The sequence below is a fragment of the Mus musculus genome, chromosome 3 (genome assembly GCF_000001635.26).
Source record: "Mus musculus strain C57BL/6J chromosome 3, GRCm38.p6 C57BL/6J".
NCBI classification, from domain to species: Eukaryota; Metazoa; Chordata; class Mammalia; order Rodentia; family Muridae; genus Mus; species Mus musculus.
The window spans coordinates 125,041,841-125,051,199 of NC_000069.6; the positions used below are offsets into that span (position 1 = coordinate 125,041,841).

At 36.0% G+C, this 9,359-nt stretch overlaps 1 pseudogene; it reads right to left on the bottom strand.

Annotated features, from left to right (window-relative positions):
* On the bottom strand, positions 219-1,453 carry Gm9381 (predicted gene 9381; annotated as a pseudogene).

Sequence of the window (9,359 nt, forward strand, 5' to 3'; positions counted from 1 at the left end):
TGAGTCTTATAATCCTTTATATAACACAATTCTAAAATATACATGATAAGCTAAAGAAAGGTAAAATAGCATTAAAAAGCATTAAGAGGGCATACATTTCAAAATATATGAACTATAGTTTCTCCACATACCTTATTGTATTACCTATATCAAACTTTCAAAATGGAGTTCAGATTAGACAATTTGTATGTGTCGGAATATGTGTGTGTTCTTTTTTGGGGTGCAGTGAACTTTACTGATGGTATTCAAGAGAGTAGGAGGGCTTCCTAGGCCCATCCGGTTATTATGGTGGTCTGCTATGGAAATTGTGAGGGAGATGCTCAGTGTTGGGGGCCAAGTTGGGATAGGGACTCCTCAGCAACCGAGTGCCTCTCATTTGCTCTCAGTGTCCTTGCTGAGGTGGGTGGTCCATGGTTTCTTATTCCTTAGAGGCCATATAGGCCATGAGGTCCACCACCCTGCTGCTGTAGCTGTATTCTTTGTCATACCAGGAAATGAACTTTACAAAGTTGCTATTGAGAGCAACGCCAGCCTGAATATCAATGGTGGAAGAGAGAGAGCTGTTGTTGAAGTCGCAGGAGACAACCTGGTACTCAGTGTAGCCCAGGATGCCCTTAAGTGGGATCTCGGGCACCTGTTTCACCACCTTCTTGATGTCGTCATACTTGGCAGGTTTCTCCAGGTGGCAAGTTAGATTCACAATGTATACATTGGGAGTAGGAACATGAAAGGCCATGCCTGTTATCTTCCCATTCAACTCTGGGATGACCTTGCCCACAGCCTTGGCAGCACCAGTGGATGCAGGTATAACATTCTGGGCAGCCCACAGCCATCACGCCACAGCTTTTCCGAGGGGTCATCAAAAGTCTTCTGAGTGACAGCGATTCCACGGGCCATGGTCATGAGCCCTTTCCAAAGCCAAAGTTGTCATGCCAAAGATGACCTTGGCCAGGAGGACTATGCAGTTGGTGGTGCAGGATGCATTGCTGACAATCTTGAGAGAGTTGGTATATTTATCGTGGTTCACAACCATCACAAACATGGGGGTATCAGCAGAAGGGGAGGAGATGATGCCTCTTTTGGCTCCACCCTTCAAGTGGGTCCCAGCCTTCTCCATGGTGGTGAAGACACCAGTATACTCCACAACATACTGTGAGCACCAGCATCAATCATCCCACTTGATGTTAGTGGGCTCTCACTCCTGGAAGATGGTGATGGGCTTCCCATTGATGACAAGCTTCCCATTCTCAACCTTGACTGTGTCTTTGAACTTGTCATGGATGGAGTCATACTGGAACATGTAGACCATGTAGTTGAGGTCAATGAACGGGTGGCTGATGGCAACAATCTCCACTGTGCCAGAAGCAGAGCAGAAGGCAACCCTGGTAACCAGGCACTCAATACTACCAAATCCGTTCACACCAACCTTCACCATCTTGTCTAGTGTATGAGGCTGGCACTTCAGAAGAAGATGCGGATGTCCCTGGAACAGGGAGGAGCAAAGAGTGTGGGTATATTCTATGAAAACATATGTGTGCATATTTGTATATGTGTGTACTGTATATGAGTGTGTGTTTCTGTGTAGGTTTGTATATGCGATAAATGCACAGGTGTAAGTGTGTTATATGTGTAGGCATGTGTTGGTTGAAGTAAGTTATGAGGATCATTTCAGTTGTGACAAAGAATTGGAACTGATAATATAAAACATCCTTCAGAAAGATATGTTACAGAAGTATAAATAATCTTATTGATTTTTTTTTGCTTGTCACACACATCATTTTTCATAGCACATCATGTTCTAGTCAGATTCTATTATGTTCTATTCTTAACCATAAATGAGTATTTAAATAATACAAGAGGAGTGACCATTTAATAAACACTTTATTTTAGTCCAGTCCTCTGGGTCTCTGAAGTAGAGAGCACGTTACTTCTCTCATCCTCCACAGATGAATTATTTCTTCAGGTTCACACAGTGTTTGACTGATGTGGAACTTATTTTCACAGATATAAACTTACTCAGTGTGTCTGTCTGCCACTAAATAAAGCAAAGATGATGTGATGTAAAACTCTGATAAATTTTCATCTGAAGCTCTAAGTGAAACAAAATATGCTCAAAATGCTACTTTTAGATGGTTTGGTTGTAGACTGCTCCCAAGGATGCTTAGAATAAAATAGTGTCTTTGTTAATCATTAATTCAGGGCCCTCAAAGATACTTCAGTACTAAATTGTGAACAAATCTAAAATTATTTTCTCCTAGGAGATACAAATGTTTGTTCTCAATAAGAAAAATAATTTCAAATATTTATGACCTTTTAGATAGTAGTAGGTTTAAATAAAGTAAAGCAAACTTATTCTATAAAATCTTATTAAACTAACTGAAATGGTTAGTTTTTGTGAAATTGACAGAACTTAGAATCATCTACCAAAAGAAAAACTCAATTGCAAAAATAATGCCACCTGGATGGCCTATAAGCAAGTGTGTAAAACATTTTTAATTAATAATTCATGTGGTCTGGTTAAGTCAACTGTGGGTAGTTCCAGGCTTGGGTTGATATGGGTTCACCATACATACAGTATAATCAATGAAAATAACATCAAGAAATGCTTCTTGACCTGAAATTGAGGGAGAAAAACAGAATGAAAGCCAAGTATGAAATCTAAGACTATAAATGCTTGCATACATATACTATGTAGAAAATCAGAAGAAAAAGGAAGCAACCAAAATGAGATTATTTGCATGTTATCAGATATCAATGAGTTAAAGGCACCAAACCAGAAATACAAAAAGAACAGAAAATGCATAGCTTGAATAATGTCAAAACTATACAAGGTACTTGCTGTTTAATCTGCATAAGGAATTAGATGAAAAAAAATAAGAAAAAAAAACTTTATCTAGAGAATATTAACAAAAATATGTCATCATTGTAAAATACACAGTGGAACCTAAGAACAAAATGAATGAATTTTTGACTAAATAATACAGAATAATTTTCATTCCATGGGCAAGTGTGGGAGTTTTGTTTTGTTTTGCTTTGCTTTGACTTATTTTCCTGTGTTTGATTTTTAAGACAGGATTTCTCTGTGTAGCACTGGCTACCCTGGACCTCATTTTGTTGACCAGACTGGCCTTGAACTTAAAGATCTGTCTGCCTCTGCCTCTCAAGTGCTGAGATTAAAGGTGTATACCATAATGCTTGGCAAATGTGGGATTTCTTAAAACCTGATTCTGAACTCTCAATAGCTCATATAATGGAATTATAAAGTAAGTTCTTATAAAACGATTTACTTTCTCTATAATAGCAAAACAACACTGGTGGACTTGTAGTGGTTTAGACTTTAAAATGACCTCTATTTTTTATTTCAAATTAATATAAGCAATGCTTCTGGCACTACCATTGTCCATGCCTTATATGAACATTATTTAGAGGCAGAAATGTGGTTCTTCTCTACCAGTATCCAATTGAAGGGATTCACACTCTGAGATGAAAACAATATAACTATTATGAACATTTCCACATCTTCATTCTCCTTCAACAAACCAATGTGTGTACATAGATATGCATGTGACTGCACACATGCGCGCATGTGCACACACAGACGCACACACACTCACACCAACACACAAACATACTGTCTTTTATGACAGCATGTTATAGCAGGATCCTGCCTATTATGGACTCCACTTCTCTGGTTCTGTCTACATTCATTCTTGGGCCCTTCCTTTTACTCAGTACACCAGCATCTGTTTCCTTGTCTCTCAGTTCCTTATTGATTTCCTCTTCATGAATCAAATCATTACATAAAATTTGGGCAAGAAAGCTGGGCAGTGGTGGCACACACCTTTAATCCCAGCAAATCCCAGCACTTGGGAGGCAGAGGCAGGCGAATTTCTGAGTTCGAGGCCAGCCAGAGTGAGTTAGAGGCCAGCCAGGGCTACACAGAGAAACCCTGTCTTGAAAAAAAAAAAAAAAAAAAAAAAAGATTGGGCAAGACCTAGCCAAAGGATGTCACTAACTTAATCCTTTAATTGGAAACATAAAATCTACTTGTATAATAAAACACTTGAAATAAATGTGTCTCACATGGTACTTGGAACATTGTCCATTTTCATTTAGGTATCCTGAAATTCTTTTTCAGCCCTGAGAACAAAAGAAATTAACACAATCAGGTTTCCCATTACATCCATATTCATTTGGCTAGCAGAGGCATATGCTCAGAGAATTTCAAAGCTGATAAGATTGAAAGGGTTATTGACTCTAAACCCCTTATTTCACACATGAAGAAACAAAGCCTCAAAGAAGTTAAAGGGCTTCTCAAGTTCAAAAAGAAGTTTACTCTAGAAACTTTGTCCTGGTGAAATTCCTCTCTTAAATCAATTCATTCATTTTTTTTTCTTATTTCATCTACTGAATATCATTACATAAGACAGTCAAATCCACTGTAGGCATTTATTATTATTATTCAAATTATGAAGATAAGACAAATCAAGGTAGAACATTAACATAATAAGATAGTATTAATATGGCTTGGTATTTTTATGAAAATCTACACATTAACATTCACAGAAATTGATTTTCAGAGTATGTTACTCCAAAATAAAAAGCTTAATACCAAATATCCCTAATTTCAATATTCTCTTATTTGGTTTCTTTTACTGATTTCAGATAAAGCAAAAAAAGTTCATATTTCAGTTATGTGCAAGACATACTAAAATATATTAATATTTCAGCAATTCAAGTAACATCTGGTATAACTGGTAAATCATGTTAATTACGTCAAACTGATTTGCATGGCAAGACTATATTGACTTTCCTAATCTTACCTTCAGAGAACAGCTCAAACTGTCCAAACTTTTGCAAGTTTTGGTTTTTATATACACTGTGCTATTTCTTACTTTTTGTCTATCATTACAACTATCTGAATAGCTTCATCTACACATATCTCTCTCTATTACTACCTATATAATTTATGCATATATTTACATGTATACATATATACATATATACATATAACTCTACATGTGTTTGCGCACCCATGGAAATTAGAAGAGAGAATATTAGATTTCTTGAATCTAGAATAATAGACAGTTGTAAACTGTCCTATGTAGATGGTGGGAAATAACTTGAGTCCTCTAGAAGAAGAATAAGCACTATTAACAACTGAGCTATCCCTATATTCCTACGAAGAAGTTTGCATGATAGCTTACGAATCCCTATGCATAAGAGGCCAGCTACCATCACTTATATTAAAGATAATCCTACTCCAATAAAGGTAATTCCAAGTACAATAAAGATGATTTTGAATTATCAAACATTTATTTTGTAATTTTTCTTTTCTTTTCTTTTTTAACTGAAATCGCAGTAATCAAACCAACCAGAAGAATTCGAACAGCTGTTGGTGGCTGTCAATTTTAAGAAAGATGAGGAATGTCATGGGAATAAGAAAACCAATCTGAAAAGTGGTAATGAAGAAGTGCAATCAGTGAAACAGCCCATCTTCAGAGAGTCTATTGTAGAGAGATATGAATGGGAACTTCCCAGTCAGCTGTCACTAAAGGGGAATATCCCTGCTTTTACAACCGTATTCAATTGGTCTAAAAACTAATTCCCTATAAACCTTCATAACTAAACTCTTGATTCTGAAACGAATAACCAACCTTCATAATGTTTACAACAAAACAAATAAGTAAGATAATGAGTATGCAATATTGACAGATAATTGTTTTCAATTTAAGAGCTAGATATTTTGTTTAAAGATGGCATACAGTATTTTAGGTTAAATGTAGAAATTATCTATGCTAATACATGGAGAAATTATTGAAAATCAGCAAATATAAAGTATTAATAATAATGATTTTAATTTTTTGTATATATAGTATGCGTTAAGTGCTAAATTAAATAATTAATAAGTATCGTGGAAGCATTTTTGTTTATTGTATTAGGACTTTTAAATTATTATTTGTAGATTAAGAAACTGGTTTTACATGCTACAATCCACAAACCCACAGAAGCTAAATAGTAGTTGGGTATAGGGGGGCGAGGACCCATGAATCTTGGTGTGAAGGGAAAATAGACTAGCTATCCTGGGTGGGCAGCAATCTGTATGGGGGAGAGGGGAAAGCAACAGGAAGAAGTAGGTGGTGGGGAGGATGGAGGGAGACAGCACTGGGAAAGACAAGAAAAATCGGCGACATCTCTGGGATGAGTTAGCAGTCTAGTGCAATGGAGACTCCTAGGAATCTAATAGAGTAAATCCTAGCAATGGGAGATATACTGAACCTGAACAGCCTATCTCTGATAACCCGGCAAGATTTCCAGTGGAACCACTGGGAGACCTTCCTAGTGATAAAACCACCAGCCTACAATTTGTTCTTCCTTCAAGATGCCCTGAAGTAAAGGTGGCATAGAAACTGTGTCAGTAGACAACCACTGGTCAAGTTTGAAAGGGAGAGCGGGAGCCTACCCCTGGCACTGCCTATAGTGGATACATAGAACAAGGGCTGGATAGTTCAATGATTTCTAAAGACTTCCGGCTATTCTCATAGATTGGTGCCTAGCTCAATTGTTATCAGAGAAGGTTCTTCCAGCTATTGATGGAAACAGATCCAGAAATCCACAGAGGAACATAAGACAGAGCTTGGAGAATCCTGCAGAAGAGGAGGGGGAAGGATTGTAGGAGCTAGAGGAGACAAGGATAACACAAGAAAACGCACAGTATGAACTTGGGCTCATAAAGGCTCACAGAGTTGGAAAAGGGAAGCTATAGTAATCAACTGCTCTCACAAACCACTTCAGAGGACTTTGATAAGCCTTGATAGTCACCCTTTTTTTTCTCTATCCTTATTCTATATAAAAAAAATAACAAAAGGAAAGACATTTTGATAAACTACATTAGCTGCAAAATCCTCTGTGACTTCTATGACATAATTGTTCAGAAACAGGCAATGTAGGAAATAAATTAACTGCTCAGGAAAAGTTACTGGAAAAGGGAGCAGAGAGACTTGTTTGAGGAAACTGCATTTCACATTGAAGGGGTTTCTTTATCATATATTCAAACTTATAATTCAAGTATATGTATATGTATATGTATATGTATAATGTGTAATGTATATGTATATGTATATGTATATGTATATGTATATGTATATGTATATGTATATGTATATGTATATGTATATGTATATGTATATGTATATGTATAAGTTCTATCCTCTATTGACAATAAAGGTATGCTAATACCTATGGACTGAAACTCTCTTGTTATTATATGGGAGATTCTATTTATTTTTCCTGATGCATTCTTAATGACATTTAAAAAAAAATTCTGCATGGTGGCAAACTCAAAGTTCACTTATTTGGCTCAACTTGTGTTGATTTTAAATCCCGCAATGAGACTGTTAAGGTTGTTTAGAAAGGAAGTTGCTTTTGCCATGAATATGTAAAAGTTTCTTCATTATCTCTGTGGGAAAAATGGCATTACTTTTATCTGGGTACTTTGTTACAAAGAAAAATAACAAATATAAACTTTGCAATAAGCTCCATTATAATAATAATTAACCTGATAATTATTACTATCTAATAAATAATCCTCATGAGGTAGTGTGTGGAAAGTAAAATAAAAGGTCAAGTGCAATTAATCCAAACCACATCTCAGCCTTGAGTCCTACGCCTCCTCAATCAGAAGAAAATGATACTTTATATCAATTAGCAATATTTAAAAACTGGGTAGGAAAATAATTTAAAAGTTAAATATCACTAAGCTGTGTTATTAGCTTCTGTCTTTTCATATAGGTTTATTGCATAACTAAGTATGGAACTGAGAGTGAACAATGTTATTTTATAGCTGTAGTCAGTATATCATTTTCAAACCTATATTGACTTCAGATCAAGTAAATTACCACCAAAGCAGAAACTTGTACATTGAACAACCTCAACAGTATCTAATTTAACCATTGGAGCCTTTGTTAGATTTTTAAATAGCTTAGACAATAATTCATGCCAGAAGGTGGCACCAAAAGACTCAACTTCCAAAACCATCTATTAGTAAATACATAAGATTATTTTAAGTTAATAGTTCCAAGTGTAGGGAGAACAAGTTGTAAAGGTAGATTAGAATGATAAGACTATCCTGTCCATTGGAAAGTGAGCAAAATGCAGGTAAAAAATATTCTTTTTTTATTTAAGTTCTGTCACTGAAGAACTCCTAAATGAGTTCCCATTGTTAGGACTTTAGATGTTGACATGAATAGCAAGGCCCCACAAAGTGTTTGTTTAGGAAATCAAGTGATACTCCACCAGGCAAGGGAATGTGAAACATCTCCCTCCTATGAAACATCTGTCTAACATTATACATGTAACCTTTACATCGTGGAAGGAAAGATCAGTTTGTTCTATCAGTGTAAGGGCAAGAAGAACAACTGAGATGCTGAGGAAGAGAAGGACACATGGGAAAAGCAGATGGTGGAGAAGAGAAGGTCACATGGGAAAAGCAGGAAAGAGGTTAAGGTTAGTAAGATAAGGAGGCAGCAGGGATAGGGGAAGAAAACAATTTAAAAAAAAAATCAGGAAAACAAGATTAAAAAACGGGAAAACAAGGGAGCCATGAAAAGAGAACTGGCTCAGCTGGTAGAGGCACTTACTGCCACGTGTGATGAATTAATTTTACAGAGTGGAGAAGAGACAAGAAGAAGAAAGGAAAAAAAATTGAATTTTTAAAATTGTAAATTTGTCATTTGCCTTAAGAAATATACATGTTAAAACAGTATATCCAACTTATCCTGGTTAGGATTGTTTTGTTTGTTTGTTTTGTTCTGTTTTTCTGCTTTGTTAGCTTAACACAACCTGCAGTCCTGTGAGAAGAGAAACTAGATTAAGAAAAATACCTCCATCAGATTGTAGGCAAATCTGGCGTTTCTCCGATTAATGGTTGACATGGTTGGTCCTAAATCCACTCAAGGCAGTGTCACTCATGGGCAGGTGATCCAGAGTTGTATAATCAGACTAAGCATCCCATAGGAAATGGAGAGCAAGCAAGTCAGCCGCATTCCTCCATGGTCTCTGCTTTTGTCCCTGATTCCACATTCCTACTTTACCTGATGACAGATGGTAATTTGTATGGCAAATAAAACCTTTCTTTGCTAATTTGCTTTTGTTCTATATTTTATCACTAAATAATAGAAAGCAAACTAGGTTACAACCTAAAGAAGAAAAATACATATGGTGTCAGTAAAAGATGCAAAAGCAAGTACATTTTTTAAATCTCTTGGAGAATTAATTATTGCTTAAATGTTTTATATAACTGTTATTCTCACTGGCATGGTTTCTCTTTAACTTAAACTTTTCACTCAGAAATGCATATT